The sequence below is a fragment of the Mesoplodon densirostris genome, chromosome 6 (genome assembly GCF_025265405.1).
Source record: "Mesoplodon densirostris isolate mMesDen1 chromosome 6, mMesDen1 primary haplotype, whole genome shotgun sequence".
NCBI classification, from domain to species: Eukaryota; Metazoa; Chordata; class Mammalia; order Artiodactyla; family Ziphiidae; genus Mesoplodon; species Mesoplodon densirostris.
In genome coordinates, this window is record NC_082666.1 from 70,170,481 (window position 1) to 70,183,967 (window position 13,487).

Sequence of the window (13,487 nt, forward strand, 5' to 3'; positions counted from 1 at the left end):
GTCTTTTCAGTTATCTCTTGTAGTATAATACCCACTGGGATGGATGACTAGAAGGTCCAAAGTGGCCTCATTCACATAACTGGGAAGGTAGTGATGGCTGTTGTCTGGGAGCTCAGTTAAGGGTGTTGACCTGGGCCTTGGTTCTTCCCCATGTGGACCTCTCCAGTGGTTGCTTGAGCTCCCTCACAGAATTGGGTCTGGGTTCAAAGTGGAGTGTTCCAAGATGGAAGGACGTGGATGCTGCAAACTTCTTAAGGCTCAGCCTCTGGAGTTACACAACATCACTTCAGAGCATTCTATCTCTCACAGCAAGTTTCAGGGCCAGCCCAGATTGAAAGTGGGAAGGGGACAACACGTGGGTGTGAATGTCAAGAGTCCTGGTTCATTGCAGACCATCTTTGGAAGCTAGTTACTACATCCATCTTACAGTGTAAGAATCAGAATCGAGCACACGTGTTAACTCCTTATAAGCAGTAATGCCTCAATCTAGTAAGGCCAGGAGAGTCCGGATCCTAGTTTGTTCTGTCACTAACTTTGAAAGTTCCCTTCCTCTTTTCTGTCCTCGGTCTCTGTCTGTAAAGTAAAAACATTTGAGCAACAGTGATTTTCAAAAGCAAAGGGCTCTTGCAGCATCTCCTGGGTACTTGTTAAAAAAATATAAATTCCTGGGCCCCACTTTAGAAGTACTGATCTCCAGGGGTTGGGACTAAAAGCCTTTGTTTTTAAGAAGCAACCGAGTGATTCTGATGTAGTATAGTCAACCTGGATCCACTGGATTTGTGATCTTTCTGTCTTCATGGGGATAAATAGACAGACAGACATGTCATCAGCATGTGAATTAACATCTGGGGATACCTTCAGAGGAGGAGTCTGGTATCTGCCCCGAGGTTCTCTACCTCCCACTGCTCAGTGTGGTTCTCCACCAGCAGTCTCAGCATTGGCAGCACCTAGAAGCTTGTTAGAAATGACAGATTTCTATTTCAAGATACAAAAATCAAAGGATTTTTAAAACTGAGACATTTATTGTCTCATTTTCTGAGACAGAAAGTGATCAGATCTTAATCAGTTACTATCAAGCCCTCCCTCCTGTTTGGAAACATAGGTAACACAGCAAAGCCATGCACTTTGTGAAAACAATATACCCCATACAGGACAAACCCTTTAGGAAGAGGACATGTGACAGATGAAAGGACACAGAGCTTTTTTAATATTAGTCTCTCAAACTCTCATTTCATAAATAGGGAGGAACTGACGTTTATGAAAGTCAGGCTGTAGTATACCTTCATTAAAATGTCATCATGCAGCTTTGCTTTTTTTTTTTTTTTTAATTAAGGGAGGAACCTGAGTAAATTAACCTGAGGCAATACCTTAATTAAGTGTTGACAATGAAGAAACTGCCCTCTAGTGATGGAATATGGTCACATCTTCTGTATTGTACTGGAGAGCAATTTTTCAAGACCATTTTAACTTTTTAAAGTCATTAGCTCTTTTTTTTTTTTTTTTTTTTAAAGTCATTAGCTCTTGCAGTAAATTGAGGTCCCGGGCAGGGTCTCCAGAAGACTGACTGAAGGATGAGGAAGCTCTCCTTCCCATAAAGCAGTGGTTCCCAGGCCTGGAAATTAGACTCACATGGTGAGTCTATAAGAAATCCTGATGTCCAGATCACAATCCCAGATAGAATAATAATCTCGATGGGGAAAGACTAGGGTGAGGGAAGGATGCAGGCATGGGTATATCTTTAAAGCTCCCCGGGTAATTCCAGCTTGCAGCCAAGGTTGAAAACCATCATCTTAGAAGTTTCTCTGTTCTCCTCAGTTTACCTAATGCTTTTTCTCTGCCTTACTCTCCTCATGTGTATGATTGTCAGTCTCTATCCCAGTCTTGGAGGGAAAGAAATCTTTATCATTTTGTAGCTCCTGGCAGTGATGCCTTCTCCAGCTCCAGGGATTCCCAGATATACCACCCATTTCCAAGAGCTGACTTGAGTGTTACAGAGGCTGTGTTGAGGCTTAGTGGAGGGATATTTCTGGTTCTGAGCAGAGGCTGCTATGACAGATAGGGAAATGCCTTACTCTTTGTTGGGAAGATACAGGGGCTGTGCTTCCAGTGAGTAAGGAAGTTTGATGTCTAATTTGGGAAAAGAGGAAGGGATGCACCACATATTCTATGTGAGTGACTTTAGTTTTGGCCCTTCATAACCTCCATCTTGGTTTATCTGTGGTACTCTTTTCTCCGTAGGTGGATTATAAATCCCAGGTCTTATAATTCTATATTCCAGGCCTCAGAGTCAGTCTACCACAGGGCTAACTACTTACTGGTTCATTAGTCATGATTTACTGCTGGCTAGTGTCCACTGAAATCTAAGGGACCAATGTAGGCTTTATAGTTATTGTAAGGAGAAACACAAGTTTTCTTGACTACTCTGCACAGAAAAAGAATTTAGTGTACCATGTCAGCCACTGAAGTTATACTCATAACATAGAGGGTGTAGTAACCTCTTTTATCAAGGGACCATTTCCTGGTGTTTTTATTTATACCTGACGAGGTGGAATTGGTCAGTGTGTCTATAGAGTTCTAGAGTCCAGTCACCAAAACTTGGGAATCTAAATATATTTCCCTTCCTTTTTTGTTACTGCATGGTATTTAAAATATAACTATGGCATACTTTTTAGGAAGTAGCATTAGTAATATTTTATAACTTAATTTTTTATTGTGGTAAAATATACATAATATAAAATTTACTATTTTAACCATTTTTAACTGTCCAGTTCAATGGCATTCATTACATTCACATCATTGTACAACCATCAACTCTGTCTAGCCCCAGAACTTTTTTATCTTCCCAAATTGAAGCTCTGTACCCATTAAACAATATTTCCTCATTTACCCCCCTTACCCCAGCGCCTGGCAACTGTGATTCTACTTTCTGTCACTATTAACTTGACCACTCTACGTACAGCACATAAATGGAATCATACAATATTTGTCATTTTGTGTCTGGCTTATTTCACTTAGCATAATGTCTTCAGGGTTCATCCATGTTGTGACATGTCAGCATTTCCCTCCTTTTAAAATATTCCGTTGTATGTATGAACCACATTCTGTTTATCCATTCTTCCATCAATGGACATTTGGGTTGTTTCAACCTTTTGGTTATAAGGAATAATGCTGCTATGAGTGTTGGTGTACAAATACCTGTTTGAGTCCCTGCCTTCAGTTCTTTTGGGTGTATAGCCAGACATGAAATGGTTGGATATATGGTAATTCTGTTTAATTTTATAAGGAACTACCATACTGTTTTACAGATCAAAGCAGAGGCATAGATGGAAAGAGAATCAAAGGATGGACACCCAAATAGTTATCTCAAGGTGGTAGAATTTCAAGTGACTTTTACTTTTTGTCCTTATGCTATTTTAGTTTATAAAAATGTTTTTTAACCACAATATATGTTATTTTAATACAATCCAAAAATAAGTTACTTTTATTGTGGGGAACATGCATATTATGAAACAATGAAATTCTTGATAAGATGCTTACAGATTCATTTCCACCCTGACTCTCCTGATCTCAGGGGGTTTGGCCATCAGCTGATAGCATAGTGAAGTTGGCTTTGAACTTGCCTTGGGGTTGAGGCAAACTACTGGTCTTCCTTTGTAGCAAAGCTGTACTCAAGGTGAGGAAGGTTTGCAACAAAGGGCAAAAGAGCCAAACTCTGTAGAATAGAGTAATATTTAACATCGAGTGGACTCACAATACAACTCTCTGGTTCTAAAATGCCTAAGTAGGAAAACGGCAATTTTCAGGCATAAACCTGAGTGTTTCTGCCTGTTTTCCTGATGGCTCCGCCTCATCTGTGCTGCTGGGCCCTCACATAATGTCTTCCAGTCCAGAGCAGTTCTATGTTATGCCCACAGAAGGTTTTTATTCTTTCTCTCTTTCTCTAAGAGTTCCTGCCTAGATAAAGACTGCCACAGGGCCTTTGTCTTCAGTGCACTTTTTTCTGAGGGTAAACCAGCAGCTCAGAGGAGAGGTTAGCTAGCACCCAGGATGTGTGAGGCCTCCAGAGCTCTGTCATGTGGCTTCCTCCCTAGTTGTGATGTAGGTTTCTCTCCTATATGGCAAGAAAGGGAACACTACCTTATTGATTTGAGATTTAATTGAGGGATGGATGATAAAGGATTTTGTAACCAAAAACTGTGGTGTGAAATCTTTGGTTCATATAGCCAAGCCTTCACTTGGTCTATTTCCTGGGACAGTTAGATCCCAAAGTTGTTTAAAGGACTTGAAACAAAAATGTCAAGAAACTTGTCCCCATTTCTCTTACTTATTTGCTCAATCTATAAACCTGGAGAGCATTTCCAGCTTAGTGGAGAACATATTGCCAGATAATATTTAATTACCTTTCCATTTCCTACTGTGCCCAGCGCAGCTTGCTTCGGCTTGCTCCCCGTATCACTGTGACACTCTTAAAATCATTCAGCAGCACACAAATACACTCTAGGAATTGCTAGGTTAGAATTATGATGTAATGTTTAAGGCAGACAGAAACAGCAATTAACACCTTCCACGGATATCTAAAATGAAAGACAAGCTGGAATTATTATTAGCTCACTTGGCTTATAAAAGTGAGGAAGTTGTTTTTGTCTTTAAGAACTGTAAACTGTGATCTTGAGTGCAGATAGAGCTAGCGGTTGCTTTCCCAGAATCTCCTCCTGGTAAGGTTCTTAAATGAGGTGTGAACAGGGCCCAATCAATGACTCTCAAACTTTATTGTGCATGAGAATCACCTGTAGGGCTTGTGAAATTGCTAAGCCCCATCGCCAGAGTTTCTGATTTAATGAGTCTGGATTGAGGCCTGAGAATTTGTATTTCTAATATAATCCTGGGGGACGAGCTTGTGCTGGTTTGGCTACCACACTGTGAAAACCACGGGCTGCAGGGGTTCTCAGTCCTGGCTGCATATTAGAATTCCTGGGGAGCCTTTGAGGTATGCCATGCCCTCCCCACCGCGCAAACTAGCTACATCGGAATCTCCTCCAGGGGCAGTACCCAGGCGTCACAGGGTTTTTAAAAAGCTCCTCAGGTGATTCTAATGTGCATCACTTGGTTGCAAAGTGTGTTGACCTGGAGGAACACCAAAGAGGGAGGTTTAGTTAGATGACTAATATCTTCCAGTGGAGTGCACTTTAAAACTGGCCTTTGCAGGCCAAGTCATGACGGTCATGTGCAGATCACATTGTTTACAACAAAGAGAGTCAAACCCCTGATATTGGCCATGTCCCTCTCCTTCTTTGCTGAGCTCATGGTCAGTGTCATTGAGTAGACTTACCTCATTGATAACTTCTGATTCGCTTTCCTACTGGGCCTAGTGCAGCTTCAGAGCCCTCCCCTACAGAGAGCTCTGAGAAACCAGATATTAGAGACCCTCTCTGATGAGTGACTGATTTCCCAAGGAGACACTCAGAGTGCCAGCAAGAAAAAGAAGGGTGAAGGATGATAAGAGCCACTTTTGGAGAAATATAAAGCAATGAGAAGGATCTCCGCTTCCCCAGCTTTCTTGACTCTCAAGAGTATATTTGGATTTTTGCAGTTTGTAAGGCTTTGAAGAAGTGGTTCTCACATTGGGCTGTACCCACAGAATTTCTGATTCAGTACTCCTGGGGTGCAATCCAAGCATTTATATTTCTAACAAGTCCCCAGGTGATGCTGATATTTGGGGATTTTGAGTTTGAAAACCATTGCTTTAAGGTGCTCTTGAGATACCAGAAAGGTTAGAGTGGCTGGATCCATCTAGATGTTTTTTGCCCAGAATTCAAAGGTTAAGCACAGAATTTAGCTTATGTCAAATTAGATACAGGTTGGTAAGAACATGTTGAGGGAGTGTTATTTTAAGCTACTAGAAGCAGAGATCTAGGTAGTGTTTGGAATATTTGAGTTATGCAACAAAGAGTTTGATTGAATTTTAATTGCTTCCAAGATATGGAAGCATATCGTGTTTATCCTGTCTGTAAGATAGGAGTCAGCACTAATTCTACCTTGTTTTCTTGAGAGTGGTCCTCTGAGGTTGCCATGCACTGATTCAGGTCATTTTTGACACACTGGCTGTTTTGTTGATCATTTTACTGTGATTAGTTTTAGCATAATGTCAGTTTCTTCGCTAACATTTCACTTGGATCATTTTTGTTCCTAACCACTCGTTGGTGGTATTTTTAAAGTAAAGAAGGGTTTGGATGAGGACAGTTTGGCATTAGAATGTCCAACATCAAAACATTATGTATCACAAGAAATTATTAATAGCGCTTCTTTCTGGAGAGTAAGACTGGGAAGAATTTGGGGGGGGGTTGCTTTCTTTCTTTTTTTTTTTTTTGCTGTAAGCTTCATCCCTTCTGCATTGATGGAATTAAAAAAAAATCAGACAAACATATTACTTTTTTTTTTTTTTTTTTCGGTACGCGGGCCTCTCACTGTTGTGGCCTCTCCCGTTGCGGAGCACAGGCTCCGGACGCACAGGCTCAGCGGCCATGGCTCACGGGCCCAGCCGCTCCGCGACATGTGGGATCTTCCCGGACCAGGGCACGAACCCGTGTCCCCTGCATCGGCAGGCGGACTCTCAACCACTGTGCCACCAGGGAAGCCCAACATATTACTTTCATAATACAAATTTTAAATTCATCTGTAAATTAGGTGGCATATCCCAGTGAGACAGATGAAAGTAAGATCCAGAGGGGCTCAGGGTAAAACTGCTTGAAAAGGGATAGCAAATCAAGGAAGGCTTTGATATTAGGGGCAAGAGAAACTCCAGGATGGCCCCATCTCTGTTAGACCTGCCTAGGAATGAGTGACTTTAAAATGCTGTGTTGTAGGAGAAATTTAGTAATCCCCTCCTGCCCCATGACACCATCATTAAGTAAAGGTTCTTAGGTGCAACAACAGAAGATGGGTTGGCCTAATTTAAGCAGAAAAGCAATCTACAGGGTGAAGATATTGGGTGCTTCCCAGAATTGATGGAAACACTGGAGAATGGGGCTTCAAAAGTGAGAAAGACCCAGGGGAAGTTGGCAGCAGAGAACAAATCAAGGTCACTCCAGGGGAAGCATCACCACCACCACTGTGACTGCCCTTTTCCTAGGGTCACTCCCTCCAGATTCATGAAGTCCCAGGCTGGAGTATCCAACAGGTTGAGACTGGGTTACATGTCTAGCACCTCGTTCATGGGTAGTGTTTGGGAATATCTGGTCCCTTTCTGCTTCCATAGGGGGTTTTAGGACCCTGCCTTTTCCTAGACTCACACAAAAGGGGAAATTCCCCTTTTAAGGGGACTGAAAGGCTGAGCATTTCTACATATACACCCATGAAAAGAGCAATAATGAGAACCTGCAAATCTCCAATATCCTAATGTAACTCTTCCTTTCTATTTCTCAGCATATTCACATGTTTGATCATCACAGCACCATTTTCTAATTGAATTGCCTTTGTTTTTTACTGTTTGTTATGTAGTTTGTTTGTTACTGTTTTTTACTGTTTATATGTAGTTTGCAGATATTTTCTCCCAATCTGTAGCGTGTCTTTTCATCTTCTTAACAGGGTCTTTTGCAGAGCAAAAGTTTTTAACTATGATGAAGTTCAATTTATCCATTTTTCCTTTTATGAATTGTGCGTTTGATTTCAAGTCAAAGAACTCTTTGACTAGCTCTAAATTTCAAAGATTTTCTTCTGTTTAATCCTAAAAGTTTTATCATTTTATGTTTTACATTTAAGTCCATGATCTATTTTGAGATAGTTTTTGTATAAGGTATGAGACTTAGGTTGACCTATGGAACTCTAATTGTTCCAGCATTATTTGTTGAAAAGGCTGTCTTTCCTCTATTGAAATACTTTTGCAATTTTGTCAAAAATCAGTTGGGTTTATATATGTGAATTTATTTCTGGTTTCTATATTCTATTCCATTGATCTACAAGTATATCCTTCCATTAATAATACACTATTTATTACAGTAACTATATAATAAGTCTTGGCATCAGACTGATTCTTCTTACTTTTTTCTTTTTCAAAATGAAGCTATTTCAGTTACTTTGCCTTTATGTATAAATTTTAGAATAATCTTATGTCTACAAAAATCTTGGTTTTATTCGATAATGATGCATATTTTAGCTCCTAAATATAGTTTTGGGACTTCCCTGGTGGCGCAGTGGTCAAGACTCCACGTTCCCAATGCAGAGGGCCCGGGTTCGAACCCTGGTCAGGGAACTAGATCCCACATGCATGCCGCAACCAAGAGTTCACATGCCGCAATTAAGGAGCTGGTGAGGTGCAACTAAGGAGCCCATGAGCCACGACTAAGGAGCCTGCCTGCTGCAACTGAGACCCAGTGCAACCAAAATAAATAAATACTTTTAAAAAAAAGTTTTTACAATAGGCTAGATGTTAGATATTATAGGTGGTTGAAGGGAAACAATTCACTTCGTATTTAAATTTACAGTTTATCACTCAAAGAAACCTTTTCATGAGAAATCTTTTTAAATGTAATAATTTAAAAAACATATTATAAGAAACTTCTTAAGAAGTTCAGATATTATTAGAAATAAAATAGGCCCACTGACTTGTAGACAGCTTAAAAGAAAACTTCTCTGAAACTGCACACTAAATGTGGCCATTAGTGTGTGAATTACAATGGTGTGTTAAAAACTATGATTAAAAATGATTTTCAGAAGACTAGAGAAAATTAAAACAAAAAGATTTGGTAAATCTCGATACTTGATAGTTCAAAAAAATTGTATAAATCTTAAATTATCAGCACCCAGAATTTTAAATGTTATGATCCATAACATGATCATTTTCTTTAAGGCACTATTTTTTTAAATTAATTAATTAATTAATTTATTTATTTTTGGCTGTGTTGGGTCTTTGTTGCTGTGCTCGGGCTTTCTCTAGATGTGGCGAGCGGGGGCTACTCTTCGTTGTGGTTCTCAGGCTTCTCATTGTGGTGGCTTCTCTTGTTGTGGAGCATGGGCTCTAGGTGCGCAGGTTTCATTAGTTGTGACCTCCGGGCTCTGTAGTTGTGGCTCGCGGACTCTAGAGCACAGGCTCAGTAGTTGTGGCACACGAGCTTGGTTGCTCCGTGGCATGTGGGATCTTCCCGGACCAGGGCTCGAACCCGCGCCCCCTGCATTGGCAGGCAGATTCTTAACCACTGTGCCACCAGGGAAGTCCCTAGGGCACATTTTTAACACCTTTTGACTTGTATAAATATAATATCCCACTTTGACTTGTATAAATAAAACATCCTACTGTTTTCTCAGTTCAATTTATAGTATAATTCAACAGGAATTTTGGTGACTGCTGGGCTTCACACTAAGTCATGAATTGTAGCGTATTCTGCAGTCACGCAAATGGGTTCTATGTTACTTTTTTGTAAGCAGAAATCTTTCTCTTAAAAACAGCAGCTACAGTAATCCATCTTCAAATATTCCCAAGCAGCCAACTTCTGAGGAATTTCTTATGGTATATATAAAGTCAGCCACTGTATTCCTTAGGTGGAACAAAGAGGTTATTTCATGACTGGTTGAGGATGACTTCTGCAATCAGTGACAAAGGTACTCAGTAACTGACCAAAATGCTTGCTTTATAGGATGCAATTCACTTATAATCTTATGCTTAAATTTTATGCTTAAAAAGTGCTGTGCTTTCCACCTGTGACTATTGGCCATGCATATCATTCTGCAAAATCATCTGTAGGAGCAGGCCATCTATGTTCCTTCTTCATCATAGATAGACATATCTGCAGTTATACTTCTAAAATCTAGTGGAAGTTTCCAAGTGTCCCTTGGGATTTATTTTGTGTGATAGTCCAATAAAAATTTGTTCCAAAGATCTAAAAGTTTAACCTTTCCAGATAGAACTAAATTGTAATATTTCTTAACCTTAACCTTTGCTCAGTGCTCTTAGCAAAGGTAAAGGTAAGATGATAAAAATCTTTGAAGTTTATTTTGTCCTTCTTGCTCTAATCTTAGCAAAAGAGCTGAACTATCACTCTAGCTGTGTTATGCCATCTTCAAATTCCACCCCCCCCCTTAATTAATTTTTTTGCCAAATTCACATTGAATAGCTGCCCTGAAATCCCACACTTACAATGATACACTGACACTAATAGGGTCTAGGTTTAAATCATTACAAAACTGTTGAATCCCATCAACTCCAATTTATTTTCACCTCGTGGGTCATTGTACTTGCTATGCAGTTGTTCTAGCTTCGTCTAGTCTACTGGATTTCTCATGGATTCTTCGTAGAATGAGTCTGGGTTTTGGAAGAAGTTGCTAGTTCTCACTCATTCTGTGTTAAACAGTACAATATGTCGCAGTTTTTTCACCAGCCTGAGTAAATGCCATGACTGGGGGCCTTGTTTTTCTCAGACAGTTTAAGCTTATGCCTACCTGGCACTTCTAAGTGGGTCTGAGGCTCCCCATTCACTGGCATCCTCCTCACTGTGGCTGGCTCTGCAGGTCCAGGCCACTAGCCACTTCATTTTAAATAGATGTCAGAAGACCAGTATCCTAGCTGCCCTTCCACAGGTGGTACTTTTCTGATGGGTTCTCAGTCTGGGTTATGCATATAAGCACTTACTTTTCATAATACTTTTCCACCAACAGGTGGCACTAATAATTCCCCTTATTTCCATAGTACCCCAGGAATAAGACTTGTGTGGCATTTAGAACATATCTTTTGTACTTTTTTGAGTTGAAACATGGCTGATTTTTAAGAGGATCTAAGGCAGAAAACACCCAGCATTCCTGATCAAGTCTTTAGCATGTTGCCTTTCTCCTGGATTACTGGCTTCTAGCTCCAGTCTCTTCTTTCACTTCTAGTCTAAACACCTTGGTTCATCTTCCAACAAAACAAGATGAGTAGAAGTCATGAGAAAAACACAGAGAGAAATACAAAATCCATATGCTGAAGTCCCTTTCCATGGGGGAAAGGATGACATTAATGTTGATTGTCTGGACTGGAGAAGAACTCAATTTTGAACAAATGGACTAAACATTTATTACAGAGCTACTCCATGCATAGTACTATTCTATATATTCCCTGTGAATGTATAGAATTCTAATACCTAAGATCCTATTCTCAAAGCCTATACCCTAATTGAGATAAAATAGGCACACGAAGTACATGTGAGATCTCTAATAATTTTCAATGTACAGTGTATGAATAGGATGGTATTATCAGAAGAACGAGTAGAGTAAAATACTACGCGAGTTTGGAGGAGGTAAAGGATAGTCAGTCAGTCAGTCAGTCAATCAATCAGTATTTATTGAACACCCCCTATGTCAGTGTTCTTGGCGTAGAGAATACAATGTTGATAAAGACAGATAAGATTTCTGCCCTCAGGGAAGGCCTCTCTGAGGAGGTGACACTTGAGCTGAGGCCTAAATACTGAGAAGAAGCCAGATATTTGAAGAACTAAAGGAGGAGCTTTCCAAGCAGAAGGAACATTTAGTGAAAAGCCCCAAGGCAGACATTGGTTTGGTCTGTTTCAGGGAAGGAAGAAGGCTTGGGTGGCTGGAGGATAGTGAGCAAGGAGAGGATGGCAGAAGACATGGGTGTAGAGGTGGGTGGAAGTCACAGATCATGTGGGGGATTTGTAGGCCATGGTGAGGAACTGGATTTGTGACTTTGGGGAAGGCTTTATAGAAGAGGCAGAACTTGAGTTGGGACAGTTGAAAAATGGTGGATTTGGCTTGTTGGAGGGAAAGGAGAGGGTGATAGAGGTTGAGGGTTGTGGAAGTGCTCATTCAAATGCTGTGGTAGCCCATCCTCAGCCCATCCTGAGTCACAGAGTGATGAGGGTTGCTGCCTGAAGATGGTGATGATGATGATGATGACGTTGATGATAGTGATGATAGTTGCCAGTACTTAATGAGTGTTTACCTAGTGCCAGGCACTGTGAAAAGCCCTTTACCATGGATCATCTCATGTCTTATCATATCTGCCCTTCGAGTTGGGTGCAATTATTATGCACACTTCAGAGGTGAGAACACAGAGAGGCTAAGTAAATAGTGGTGTAAGTGGTTTGCTAAAATGTGGCATATTCATTTTCCTGTTCTCAAAATAAAGAACATCAAATGAGCTAGAACTTGTTTTTCAGAAGCCAGGAAAATAGAAGCCCAGTGTTTGCCTCCCTCCCTGGAAGAGAGAGGAGAGAGGCAAAGTTCACTCAGTGTGGGTGATGAGGAAATGGGTGCCCCAGCTCTTATGGGGACAGGCCTTTTACATGGAGCTAAACCTCCTAGTTCTGTCAGTCACACAAGGGTTCTGTGAAGCAAAGCCAGCGTTTGCTGCCATGACTCTCAATCCTTTGGGAAGCACAGCGTGCTCAGAGGAGCCTCACTGCTTACAAGTGAAGCATGAGGCCCCTTAAGACAGGCCAACTTGTATCAATGTCTCCGGCTGTCACTGTTGGCTGGTTGGGCATGTAATACTCTGACTCAGTTTCTTCATGTGCAAAATGAAGACAATGGTACCTACCTTGTGGGGGTATTAGGAGGATTAAATAAGATGATGTAAAATGCTTGGTGGTGACAACAACAATGTTTCCCATTTACCTGTGTTTACTCCGTGCACAGTGCCTGGTAAAGAGGAAGTGCCTAATTAATGGAGCAGTTTATACGTATTGTTGTTATTATTATTCCCTAACTCATCTAGTCTCTTCTGTTGCTCTGTGACACCCACACTGTGGAAATCACCACTTTCCTTCCTTTCCTCCAGCCAGGCTCTACGCCCTGCGCACCCAGCTGTTTCCCTGTTCTCTGTCCTTTTCTCATGCTGAGCCCTGAATCGTCAATTCTGCCGTCTCCTGACACCAAACCATCAATGCCCCTATGCTAGTTTGCAGATATTTCAAATTCAACTGGTTCTATCCCAGTGTTCTCTCAAAAAATGTTTTCCAATGCTCAAAATTTTAGCTTTTAGTTTAGAAATTAAACAGTTTATCTAATTTATTCTTAAGCCTTGTGCTTTTTTAGAGTATGATCTCAATATTACGGGGTGACCAGAAGCAATGAATGCCAAAACCACCGTGCCTTCCACAGAGTCAAAAGATGGTGTAATTTTGTGAAATGGAGGAAATATGCATTTTGAATGGGATTAAAAAAACCTATTACTCACTTCCTTTCCTTCCTGCAGAGAGTACTGAGAACATTAAGTAACAGTTTATGACTGACTCAGCATCCCTCCCTGGAATGTTAGTCATTAAGTGTTCTCTAAAAGTAGTGTCTTCAAGGACTGCTGAGACGGGGATGGCCAGCCTCTAGCAGCCATGAGCATTAGGGCTTGGGAAAGCCAACCCTGAGACTGTCAGGAATGGTGCCACACTCAAAGTGTACAGTTCCTTTGGGGTAATCTGATCATTGACTAAACATTTGGTGATGTTAAGAAATTATTGTTCATTGCTTTAGGTGTAATAATTAGTTATCTTGGGCTTCCCTGGTGG

The 13,487-nt window shown here is 40.8% G+C and overlaps 1 protein-coding gene and 1 pseudogene across 1 annotated transcript in view; one reads left to right on the forward strand and one right to left on the reverse strand.

Moving 5' to 3' along the window:
• GLDC (glycine decarboxylase) overlaps positions 1-13,487 on the forward strand; it is a 97,695-nt gene that overhangs the window by 48,634 nt on the left and 35,574 nt on the right. The window lies entirely within an intron of this gene.
• Positions 9,669-10,386, reverse strand: LOC132492672 (DCN1-like protein 2; annotated as a pseudogene).